The following is a 12,757-nucleotide window of genomic DNA, read 5'->3' on the forward strand; positions in this document are numbered from 1 at the left end:
TTAATGTTGACTTTCCATGCTCAAAATTCAGAATCAACGCTCCAACAAAAACATGTTTATCTATCCGTCAACCTCCTAAAGCATGTTTCTGTATTACCAGGAAACAATCAGAGAAAAACAAACAATGACACTGAACATCATCATTGGCCATTTGACCTCTCCATTCAATCAACAACAAAGATTGCGCTACAGTAGCTTCTGGTCATCTCAACCTCTGACTGTTACATAAAAACCTCCTGGGAAACAGAATAAGTAAAGGTTAAGTCAACAGCTTTCAGCTCTTTTAATTGACAACAGTAAAATAAAACCCAGCATATCTGTGATAAGAGAATGTAGAGCTGTGCTCAGGGCTAAGGAGGATGACAGCGACGAATGAAGCTGACCTTGAATTCTTCTCAGGCATCCGTCCTGCTGTGCTCGCTGTCATGTCAGTAAAGCCTCCAGCAGATGGTTGAAGCAGATTTCTTTTTTCCTCTACCTTTGCAGGAAGGCTCCCAAAACTCTGATTTTTCTGTTTCTGCCAAAGGATTGTGTTTCTCTTGAGCTGATTATCTCCTCCTGTGCTTGAAATGTCCTGATGACGTTCTGCAGAGCATCTCGCAAACGAGACAGTTGTCTTCATTAAAAGTTACCAGGAAGACAAGGTCAGTGACTGTACATGTTTAGTTATTACACAAATTTAAAGGAGAAGAAATTCCCAGGAGGGGGTGGGCTAGTCTAAATGGCAGTACATCAGTAGGGTTGTATTTTTTTTTTTCATTTTTCATTTTTCACAAAAAAAAAACTCCTGATCCATTTAGTCTAGGCTAGGCTTAGCATGTATCTGTAAACAATACTTACCTTTATTTTTCTGCATCATAAATGTTTTTTTATTTTTTAAACTCCTTGCTGATGTTATAGTTAGAAGGCTCAAAATAATTAAAAACAGATTCAACCACATCAGAATCATCAAAACTAACATATGATTCACTCTGAGCACTCAGTGCAGCTGAACACTGCAGGCTACATGCGAGCAGGCTACGTGGCAGCTTGTGTCCCTGTCATTAATTCCAATAGTTTCACCACGATTTTATGGTGAAGCTGAAACTGGAAGCAGGTAATATTCACAGAGGTAGCTTCTATTTTGTGCACCAAGTGTTTCAAACTTGGCTTGAGGAGAATCAAAGCAGTAGAGTCCCACATGAACAGCGTGAAGCACAACGACTGCCAAATCAACCTGCGGCAGCTACTGATGATTCATGAAGTAAATGTTCTTTTGTGTTTTATTTTCCATGTGTTTGAATCTGGTTATGAAAGTACTTTCCAACATCCTGACATTTTCATGCAGGTTATAAGTGGCTCTGACAGAGTTTTTAAAGTCCAAGCCTTGAGTTGCCTTAATCTGCAGTAGCTTTGATTGACTCCTTAGTCCAAAGATGATGCACAGAAGCAGGTTGTTAGCTGGTGTGAAAAACATCCACCAGAATTCTACAAAGAAGGATGTTGCAGATGAAAACACATGGAGGATATATAAGTAAATAACTTTGATACTTGCAGACATTAATATATATTTTTAAATTTTCTTTTTGACTTTTTTGACTCACACTTGCATCTGTTATTACTAGACGAAAGCAGTAATGTCTCAAAATGTGTTTGAGTAAAAAGTCAGCAGTCCAGTGTATTCTCTGGGATTGACTCCAACTCTGCCCTAAACCCTTAACTTGATAAAGCAGTGAAACGAGAACAGTGCAAACAAGACTCTCAGAGAAAGGGCTTAATTGTGAGTAGTGTTGTTTATATATAATCATTAGGCTGTGCAGCCAGTTTTGTTATCACATGTCATGTTTAAGACAAAAGTTGTCTAGTTCCGCTGTAAAAATAGAGCCAGTAAGAAGTGTGTCCCAAACCCACACTCCGCACTTAATGTAAGCAGCAGGGTTTCCCATAATAAACCAGGCAGCTCTAAAATGCTGCGGCTAAAAATGGAACTCCTTCCCTGCACAGTCACCCATATGGTCTCTGTCATGATGCAAACTTCACTAGTGATGTGAAGAGCAGAGGCGGACCAGCCGTCTGGAAGTTGTCCTGGCACAGTCTGAAAACTCACCTTCACTGCTCCTGTGTGACCTTTTGACAGCTTTTACCCAAGGTCCATGGTGACAGTCACACTGTCTTTAGGAATCCTGTCACTCTCCAGCAATCTGGCGATACAGATCCACTGTCTTCATCTGCAATCCATCATCTGGACCAAGTGCCTTCCCACACTTCATCCTCCCCCCACTTCCTCCTGACTAATCCCCTGTACTTCCGGATTCATCATCTTGATCCGTCTTTCTTTGCCTTTGTTTCACTCTCCAAATTCAAACTAGTTTCTGAAATTATACTTTGTTAGTTATTTCATTTTACTCACTTCTTCTTTTTCTTTCGGCTTTGTCCCTTTTTTTTTCAGGGGTTGCCACAGCGAATCATTGATTTCCATCTCTCCCTGTTCTCTGAATCTTCTATTTCATTTTACTTACTTAATGTTCTTTATCAGCCTATACGTTTTGTCCTGTTTAACAAACTGAACTGATATTATTAGAATTACCTTCAAATTGGACATGACCCTAATTACAACATCTATTAATCTTTAGCCACTGAACCTTTTTTTTTTTCGTTTGAAAATGACCACAAACCAGAATGTTTCTCCAGATTTCTATACAGAAGAACCAGTGTTGATGGGTGGGGGGGGCATGGTGAGATCAGTAGGTTGTGAAGTGGACTTTCAGCCAGAATACTCAGAATCAAATTCAGCCAAGTTCCTGGGCATCCATCCATCTTCTAACACTTAGGCCTGTGGAGGGTCACAGGGGAAGCTGGACCCAATCCCAGCGATCCCTGAACAGGTTAGCACCGTGTCCCTGTGAAGATAGCCCCACTGTGGACCAGTGTAAGGACTGGAATAATGCGGAAAAACAAAACGTTCTTACCTTCAGTAAGATTTTTTTTTTTTTAACTTCTGCTAAATCTTTTGGGTGATTTTGAAGAGAAGCCTGATTAGAATCAATTGTTTTCATTTGGAACCAAGACGTCTCTCTTTTGTCAGTGAGCGATCTGTATCTGCACAATAACTGAAGACAAAAATGTCAAGAAAGTCTTAAAATTGGCAAAAGTTACTTTTGTAGAGTTGGTGGTTCAACTTACAGTTTTGAGAAGACAACGTTATGTCCAGAGTGGGATGAAAGGGCCTTAAAAGGACGGCTAAAAAAAGGAGTCGTGGGTGGTTGCGAAGACTCATTGTCTCAGACAATTTCATTCGATTTTTATGGTATAACACTGATTCTAATTTAGCACCGACCGTACACTCTGGTCTGCACAAATTGTCGTTTTAACAGGAACAGTCCGAGACAAAGTGTGTTGTTATTCCACAAGAAAAGCCAGCAGATAAAGAATTGTCATAGTGTCAACATAGATTCACACCAAGGGTTTGAAACACCACGTTGATAGAAGTCATTTGTTTCATCACGTCTTCCCAATTCTACCAAATTTAATATTTGTTCTCTGAAAGCGACGACTGCCCACATGCTGTGTTGTTTGATAAGGGAAGGAAGAAGAAGAAGAGAAATGCATCAATTAGAAAAAAATAACAAGTTACCCCCTAAAGCGATGGTGATGAATTCAGAGTCTCTGGTGGAAAGATGGATGAAATGCATTTGCAACAGCAGCGTTTTCAAAGGCATTAAACGTAGCATTTCATCTGTCACAACAGAATACAGAAAGCTTTGTCTCCCACATAGTGCACAGTGCATATGGTACAGATTGAACAGTTTTCAGAATAGGAAGAGGGGGAACTGCATTATCACCCGTTCTAGTGTGGTAGTTGCTATGGAGACGAGTGTAGGTGGTGTACTGTGTGCTGTACTCCTTCCCTCATCCTCTTCCCTGGTCTCTGCTCTGCTACATCCGCAAGATCCGTGCAACTTTCATCCCTTCTTCTTTCTTCAGTCTTTCAGCCTGTTTGTGTTTGAACATGTTAGATTTGTTTGTTATTAGTCATTTTTTCCCCTACCTGTCAGTCGCCTGTCAGTTAGATTTGTTTGTTATTAGTCATTTTTCCCCTACCTGTCATTTCATATAGTCGCCTGTCAATTTCACTGAAACATTGGAGTAAAATGTAGCTGTGAGGACATAGTAAATCCTCCTAACTGTTCAGCTCTGAGTTCATTGCAGTAAACAAACTGGGGCCATCTGTATACAATAATTTAATTTTGCAGTAATCGTTGTGCACAAATATTTTCCATTGAAAATCCTGAAGAAAATGATGGTTTGCTTAGCATTGACGTTCTTCTACAGTATGCCCTGTCAATCCATGCTTCCAGCGATTTTGTATTAGTTTCCATGGAAATAAAGAGTGTGTGTTTAAGTGTGTGCGCGCGCGCGCGTGTGTGTGAGAGAGAAAGACTGGGAGTTAAAAAAAGAAATCTTTCTGTTTTCTACACATATTTTTGTTCAAGGTCACTTCAGCCCGATGTGGACCAAATTGTCCCACTAGTTGTCGTTATGCTGCTCAGCTGTTTCTAAGCAAACCTATTAGACCGGGATTCTCTTCATACTATGTTGTCAGTATCATTTTAGGTGCTCTACAGCATAATGTGCATGTTTAACATTGAAATACCTGGCTGAATGTGACACCTAGTAATTATCCAGTTTCCAATAATAAATCAAAATAATTAGCATAAAGTATTTATGTAACATAAATAACAAACACAAAAATTGAACCTTTTCCAAATGCTATTACAAACGCACTTCTCCACCTGTGATTTGGTCGTGCTGTTATTTGTTTATATTAGTGACCAAAATAAAAGCAAGTGCAGGTATTTAAAATCTAAATGAGTCACACTGTGACACACTGCTAGGTGTCTGCGAAAACGAGCATTGTGAAGGACTGGTCCTGTTAGGGCTGTTTTTTTTTTCTTAAATAATACTCACATCTGTATGTAGGAGAAATATTTAATTTAATAATTATTTGTACCTAATGTGAAGCCATTCCACCGTAGCCAGGCAAAAATGATTATTTAGACATTAGGTTTGCTTATTGTTTAATTATTATACCGAAATAGCGGCAAAAGAGCTAAAAGCTACAAAATCCTGTCGTCCAACAAGGAAAAAATATAGTATGTTTTTGACCTTCATGAACTTAACAGACCTTTAACTTTATTATTATTATTGACTTATTGATAAAATCTCTCATACTGTGCTTGGAGTGGCGTTGTTAATCTCACAAAGGAGTCAAAATTGTCTCTAGCACAAAAAAAGGTCAAAAAGTTGAACCTGCTAAAACCTCTAGAACAGACTTAAACAGTAGTTTTGCCACAAACTTATAACAGTGAACCTGCAGCGACAAAAGGGCCCCGGGGATCTTGTTAGCAGGAGGTAGTAGTTGCCAACTGACTAAGAATAAGATGTTGTTTTTGTTTTAATTTTTTTGTTTTACCCCCTTTTTTTAGCCACTTTCTATCAATGCACTTTACTTAAATGTCTTGGTGAACTCTAAGCAACACAATTTATATGGTAATCCAGGTACGGCCTCGCATTTAGAATTTATTCAAAGCAAATCTCAAAGGGTTCCAAACAGGACTGTAAGAATATTTTTGTATAAGGTCAAGATTAACCCTTCACATTCTTCCTAGTTTTTTGGGGTGAGATGATACTTTTGATGGATTTTTGATACTTTTTTGCTTGATGCTAAAATGTTTGATGCTTGAAAAATCACAAAAAAATATGATTTCAGTTAAAGAAAACATCTTAAATGGTTTAAATGCAGTGAAAAATGAAAGCAAACAATAACTAAATTACCGTCGGTAGAAGAGTTTGTAAATATGTTAATGTAATTTTGCATATTCGACCAAAAAAGTGGCAAAACGTTTTTTTACTTCATTGTAACCATTGATTTCTGTTTAATAACTTTAAACATGTTCATAAGATATGGACACTTTATTTAATAATTGTCCCCTTGAGTTTGTTTTGATGGTTTATTTGGTAACATAGAAAATTGCAGAATATTTGTTCCTTAAAAACAGTCACCTGAATGTATTTTCTCCACCCATGTTTACTTCACCGACATTTAATGCAGCATCACCACCCCACGTGATCAGGAGTTAACTCCAGCGAACTTTGCAGTTTATGTGATAATTACACCGGTTCTCCTCTCATATTTGGGTGTTTGACTCCCAACTCCAGAGATGGGGAGCGCAGGGCGGACTCTCCCTCTCGACTCCTCTCATCCTCCTCCTCCTCTTCTTCTCCTCCTGCTGCTGTTTTGAAGGCGTTGATTTTCCTTTCTGTCTATCTCGCGTACAATCTCCGCCCTCGGGGGAGAGACTACTACGTGTATCGAGCGCTCTGGTCATCTAACACTGATGGCAATTCCAAATCACCTGGCACGATTCTGAAAGGATCGGACGGCGAGGGACAAACAACAACGGACATCGGTGTCAATTTGGCACCGAAATTACCCTTTTCCTCCCGGTTCTGTGGAAAATATAGAGACGTCGTTATGTTACGGAAAGCGAACCGGAATCATCGGACGGAGAAATAGACCGTTAGTAAGAAAAAAACCCCGTGAATTAATCACTCCTTCGTCAGCTGCTGCAGAGACTGCTGGCTTCGCCTCCTGGGATGTTTATTTAGACGCTTCTGGTGCGCACAGTGTGCACAGCAGGTATGCGTGCTGCTCATAGTTGGCAGGAGCCACAGGCTTCACCTTCGTTCTATCATCAGTGCTAATCATTTCCAGCGTCTCTGCAGATTTTCTGCATATCAATGTGAGAGATAAATGAAGCACTAGCAGGAGTTTGGGAAATCACGATCAGCTCCGAGAAGGAAAGCCACACAGGAGCTGTTGGAAGTCAAGGAGCTCAGAGCAAACATAGAAAGATGATAACAGCCATCATTTTATTTAGAAGAAGAAAGTGTCATTATTACGGAAGGACTGTCATCTTTGAGTTCCTGGATTGCAACAGAGCTGGAGGACAGGAAGCGGAGGAAGAAGAGAAGGAGGAAAAACTGGGCAAAGCTGAAGATGCTCATGGACCAGCGTTGGACTGAGCTGTAGAAGTAGGTATCCTGGTGACAGCCAGCTTCACACGTTGTTGTTTTTGTTTTTTTCTTCTTCTCACGAGCATTTGCAGCATAGGTGAGAAAAAAACACACACTGAAGGATTTCTGGCCCTGATGATTGAAATACAACTGTCTGTCAAACACCACAGCACTGCTTTCACCTGGAATTATCTCCTCTCAGGTTTTTGCACAAACTGATTCTACCCAGGAGCACATCACACCAGGAGTCTTAGGCTGAGAGCTCCTCTGGAAGATCCTCTGGATTCAGCCTGAAACCTCGGATGTAACGAAGACATCAACATTTCATCACCAGGAAGTCCTACTCTTTTGGGTAAGTGTTGAACACACACTAAAAAACACCACAGAATTCACAGCATTTGCTCCATGTCACTGTCAAATATCGCAGCAGAGATGCTCACTAATGGCTGCTTGTGCACACTGCAGCCATATGAGGCTACAGTTTAACTTTTAATGCACCAGCAAGTGTCTAATGCAGCTAATGTTTGGTGTATGTAATTGGTTTATCTTGGAGACTAGTCCAGAAATCTTTTTTTTTTAAATTGACCAGACCGTGGACTGTATATTAGAAACGGTTGGCTTTAGACCAAGAAAATGTAATGCCATTGAAAAGGCAGTTCAACGAAGGTCATAGAAAATGATGTCAGTGAATGTTAGACCAGAATCTCTCCAGAAAACATTATGTGACATTAAGAAATTGGCAGCACATAATGGACTTTTTCTGGACTACGTGTGGCTTCATTTATTATATACAGTCTATGATGTCGCAGAATATGTTTATGGTCATTTATTTTTAGTTTCATGATGTATTTTAAGTCCATGCATCTCGTGCTCACCGTTACGAATTAATCTTTGGGTGAACTAATTAGCAGCTACATGTGGACTAAACTGGTTTGAGAAACGATTAATGTGTTTCATTTATCAGTTTATTTAACGGGACGTTAATTATTAAGGCTTCACAAATTATCTCCCTTCATGCACTGCATGTTTGATTAATGCCTGGTTTCTGTTATTGCAATGAATCCACTGATGTATTATTGTTGCTTATTAGCTGTTACTGATTGTCGGGAGGTAAATACATTCTTTTAACGACACAGAAGCAGAGATAGTTAGAGTGAGATAACATTAGACTTGATGTGTCCTTGTCATTTCGTTTGGCATCAATCACTTTTACTAATAACGGCCTGTAGATATATGCATACTTTGACCAGCAGTAACATCACTCTTGTTTGGAACTTCACTGAACCAACTTATGTTCATGTGATGTAAAGTTCCAGAACTCGGTGACATTGCTGGTAAAGCTGGAGATGGATTTTCTTCAATCTTCTCTTTTCACTCCGCTGTTGTTATTGAGCAAATTTCATCTGCAGTCAAAACATTCTGGACACCACTGATATACTGTAGGTGGCCACCATCTTCCCTGGTCTGTAGTCGACTATTTTAAAACAGTTCCCCATCTTAGGGAGAAGGCGAAAAACATTTTAAAGCAGTGCAGTGAGAGGAGCTTCATTTAATGAAATGTCTGATGCTGCACCTCTGATATAAAAACGGATCGCTCCAGTTCACTCTGACTCAGTGGGTCCTTGCAGGATTTCCTTGTCCTCCTCCATATGAGATCTCATCCATGTATTCATGGAGTTATCTTGTCGGTTCACTTATCCATTATTCTGCCTTCTGAACTGTGGTGGGAATCTGGCCTCATTGTCAACCTGCCACCATTGTCAGTCTGGAGCTTGACAGCCGGCAAAGAGCTGATTGTCCTCCGTCAAGTTTCACGTTTCCCTCATGATTCTGCTGCACGTCAGTGCAAATGCACAGAGGGGCCTTTCTGTGGTTGCCAAGGGCAGAATGGCTAGGTCAGTGTTTGATAAATTGTCACTTCAAAAACAAAACAACAAAAAGTGTAAAGAAAAACCTAGTCTGTGAGCCCGTGGTCTGTAATATTTACTTGTTTCCCATTTGCGTCCCCACAAACCCACATAATATTTTTAACCCTTGCGTTTTTCTATGTCTTGCATATGTTGAAACTAACAGTATTTTTCGCCTTAGGTCTTGTCAGTCACACTTATCCTACTAGTATCTACTAAAAATCTAATAAAACTGCACTTCTGTGTACTCTTAAGAAGTGTTTACATTTACAATTGGATTCTTTAGTTTTAATTTGAATGTTACAAATATATTAGCGCGCTAAGTATTAAATAATATCCTTCCTTTTATCTAAAGTTGTTTGAATAATGACCATAGTGTAGACATGCAGACTTGAATATTTGAATAGATGACAGAAAGTTAGGTTTTTATAAAATGTACAAAAATAGATATAATAAAAGTCCAGAATTAGTCATTGTGTATATATGTAAACAGTATAAACAGTATATATACAGTATCTATATATATAAGTATATATAAACTATATACATTTTAAACAGTCCTTCTAATCAGGTAACGAGTGAATATTATATCCTCATTGAATAGAATGATAATCAGACTGACTTTTTCTCCCTTTTCCACTTGTCCATTTTAAAATGACATTTAAACATATATTTTGGTTGTATCTTAGCTGTTCACTGTCAACCCCCCCAAAACTCACTGTGACCCAACCGACATCAGAATTAGTCACTGATGTTTCTGTGGGAAGGCTATCAATTAATCATGGTGACAGCGTGTGGTTAAGTGGCATCGTGACATTTAGCCTTGGAGTCTATTAAAAGCAGCTGTGAATGGTTGTGGCTCCATCATCACCACTGGTCCCTGCACCTTTTCATGAAAAGCCTTAGTCTCTTGTTGTGTCTGATATTAGGCTCCACACAAACCCACTGTGATGCAGGGAGGTAAAAATAGGCTTTTAGTGATTTTTTTCTCTCTTCTGTTATGTTTTTCTTTTTGTATTTTCAACTGTTGGTGGTTTAAAGTAAAAAACAAACTTGTCTGTACCACTTAGCTGCATGGACACATCGTCAAAGTCGTGGCTCCAGCATCAGAGTCAGTTTGGGTTGGTGGGTCAAGCGGAGGTTTGCTGTGCTGGACCTGGAGTTTTAACACCAAGTGAGTGTGTTCAGGTCCGAAATTGTCGACTCTGCTCTGTCAGCTGTGACCGCCTGTGATTTTCTTTTATCTGTCCTGGTACCATGAGCTATATCTCTGTTACGTGTTTTTTTATATGTCTGGCTTTAGTCCAGTGTTTTCGCTTGATGAAAGAAATGCTTGAATTTAAATATGTATATATATAAATATATATTTTTAGCAGTCAGTCCTTCACTAAGCATCAATCACTCTGAGCTCTGTGCTTTGTGACTCTCTCAGTCTTTTCCTCCTCTTTGTGTTTTTAACTTCCCCAAAATGAATGCCATCATTTCTGCTTCCTGCAGGGGGTTGAAGAGATTTTTTTTATACTCAATTGGGAAGCTGCCATTTCAATTTTAAAAACAAAAAAAAAGATTTATATGAGCGATGCTTGATACCAAGCCAGCCAGTCCATGTGGGCTTTAATGCGTTTACTAGATTTCATGTTCATGTTTTATTTCATTTGTGTTTTGTAGAGTTTCAGTCACCAAAACAATTAGACAATTGTTTTGTTTATTATTCAAGCAACAGTGTGGTTCATTAAGTACACGACGTGGTAGGAATTAAGTTTTCAAATATTTGTTTTTTCCAAAGTTTTTAGTTTATTGGCATTGATGGGCGATGAAACTACGATAAATTTACCCAAAATAGACATATTGGTTCTTCACTTAACAGTTTATAGTTCAAACTGTGCATTTTAAAGAATCTTTCTTTTTAGAATCTTTCTCGTCTTTATTGGTTACTGGTAAATAATTATCGGGATGCTGTTTGCAATTTTGTGTATAATTAAGCTGTTTTCTTGGTAAGCATTATATCACAATGTAATATGGCTGATGTAATGTGTTTGTGCTGACTTATAGAATTTCGTTATATTTTATGGCTAACTTTTAGCTCTTCGATAACACATTTAATTGTCTAAGACATTGTAGGTGCACAATTTTGAAATAACAAATGCAATAGTTGGCGGGTGACATGGGAGATGTTGCAAACAGAAACCTATTATTATTAACTAAGCTTTGGCTTAATATTTCTGTAGCAACACAAATGCCCCAGTATGAGACTTTTGGGCAATTTATTTTATTGAAGCAATTTTTGCTAATTTGCGATTATGGTTTGTAGCATGTAATATATTCTGTAAAAAAACAGATGAGGGGAATAATACTAATCTAATTTGCAGTAAAAATGTTTGTCGTATTAATATGTTTCAGTGCCAGAATGCAGGGAAGCTTCCAATTTTGTAATTGAGATATGCATGAATATCAGAAAATAATTTACCCACATATTACTTGTACTATTTCCCTGTGTGACGGCAATGTGTCTCCAGATGCATTTGATTGGCCAGCTGACAGCTACCATGGTATCCTTAACATTTAATTTCCAACCTTTAGTTTCATTTTTCTCTCAATTCCATCCATGGTGATAATTCCTATAAATACATAAATAAAAAAGGTAGTATGATGGAGAGCAGTGCACAAACTACAAACATGTTCCTATGGAAACTAGGCCACAGTGCACGTCGCTGGCTCACGCTCAGGAAGAAGCAGAGAGGTAGCTGGAGACAGGGATGCTGGTGAAACCGGCATGGAGAACAACTTCTCATTTTTTGTGAAGGTTTCTCCTCCTGTGTCTTTCTTCTGCTTACAGAGTATTAGAATTTTAAGAATCGCCTTCCCTTTGACCAAGGGACATTGTCAAAAGTTAATGTTAATTTTTCATATCTCTGATACTCCAAAAATATATTCTTGGTTTTAAAAACAATGACAGGTTCTTCCCTCATGCCTGATCCTGATTCCTAAACCCCTCCACCTACCTCTGTTGTAAAAACCTGCAGTTTTTTTTCTCTTCTGTGGGTTTTCCACACACTCCTTTTGCCAAATTCAGGGCACATTATTTTAAAAGTCCTTGTCCAATACTTTAAAGATCCACTCAGGAAAATCTCAGGTAATCAAAGGATAAGTATTATTGAAGTATTCATGCATATCTTTTGTACAAACCTGCTTCCAAAGTTGAGTTCATACGTATTGTTAACACTAGCCATGTTATGTTCTTGTTTTTTTTTTTAATTTACCACACATTTGAAATTGCAGGACACCAATATATAGGTGTCGAAAGTTGCACTGCTGCAGTAGATGTGTCCATGCACTCGTAAATCACTGGTCACTCCTAAAGTGTGTCAAACCTCAGGGGTGATGCTCCTGGTGTGCAAGGTTTCATTGCTGTCACTCACGGAGTGTGGTTGTTCACTGTTAATGGCTGCCCTTTGCCTTCTACAAATACTGTGTTTCAGGATTTTTGGGCCTGTAGTGGTCTAGATGTATGCAGATAAACAAGCATATTGTGAATTTTGTTTCTTCAATAAGAATTTCTCTACTGCAGATTCTTTTTTACTCCTTGTCTTTGGCAGATAATTATAGATCTTGCATGGTAAGCTTTTCTCTTGCTGAACCAATTATCATCTATTTCCAAGCTACAGTGAATGTTGAAAAATAACAGCAAAACTGTTACCGAGCAAAATATTTTTATATCTTCTTTTTATGAAAGTCAATATGACAGTTAAAATAAATATAAATGATTAAATATACATATATATACAGTATATATA

General features: G+C 38.5%; 1 long non-coding RNA gene across 1 annotated transcript; it reads left to right on the forward strand.

The window, feature by feature from the left end:
• The first annotated feature begins 5,688 nt into the window (after positions 1–5,688).
• LOC107989949 (uncharacterized) lies at positions 5,689–12,728 on the forward strand. Its single transcript, XR_001761465.2, has 3 exons — positions 5,689–7,074; positions 7,259–7,408; positions 10,034–12,728. It is a non-coding gene; the product is annotated as an uncharacterized LOC107989949 (long non-coding RNA).
• Positions 12,729–12,757: the final 29 nt, after the last annotated feature.

This window comes from Cynoglossus semilaevis, chromosome 18 (genome assembly GCF_000523025.1).
Source record: "Cynoglossus semilaevis isolate Cse_v1.0 chromosome 18, Cse_v1.0, whole genome shotgun sequence".
Classification (NCBI taxonomy): domain Eukaryota; kingdom Metazoa; phylum Chordata; class Actinopteri; order Pleuronectiformes; family Cynoglossidae; genus Cynoglossus; species Cynoglossus semilaevis.